Source organism: Theobroma umbraticum, unplaced genomic scaffold, assembly GCF_002168275.2.
Source record: "Theobroma umbraticum cultivar Fairchild unplaced genomic scaffold, ASM216827v3 scaffold_67.0, whole genome shotgun sequence".
Classification (NCBI taxonomy): Eukaryota; Viridiplantae; Streptophyta; class Magnoliopsida; order Malvales; family Malvaceae; genus Theobroma; species Theobroma umbraticum.
Genome location: NW_018397262.1, coordinates 6,105 through 6,402, shown reverse-complemented (window position 1 = coordinate 6,402; position 298 = coordinate 6,105).

Genomic DNA, 298 nt, shown 5'->3' with positions numbered 1-298 from the left:
AAGAACATGCACAATATTTACATATGGTGTTGCAGACACTTCGAGAACATGAATTGTATGTAAAGTTCTCTAAATGCACTTTTTGGTTAGAGAGTGTTAACTTTCTTGGACATGTAATCTCAAAAGAAAGGATTAGTATGGATCCGTAAAATATTGCATCAATTCAAACTTGGTTAAGACCAAGTACAGTTACCGAGGTTCAAAATTTTCTTGGATTGGTAAGGTATTATTGTCAGTTTGTGCAAGATTTCTCAAAATTTGCAGCACCATTAACTAAGTTGACGCGAAAGGGAGCTAA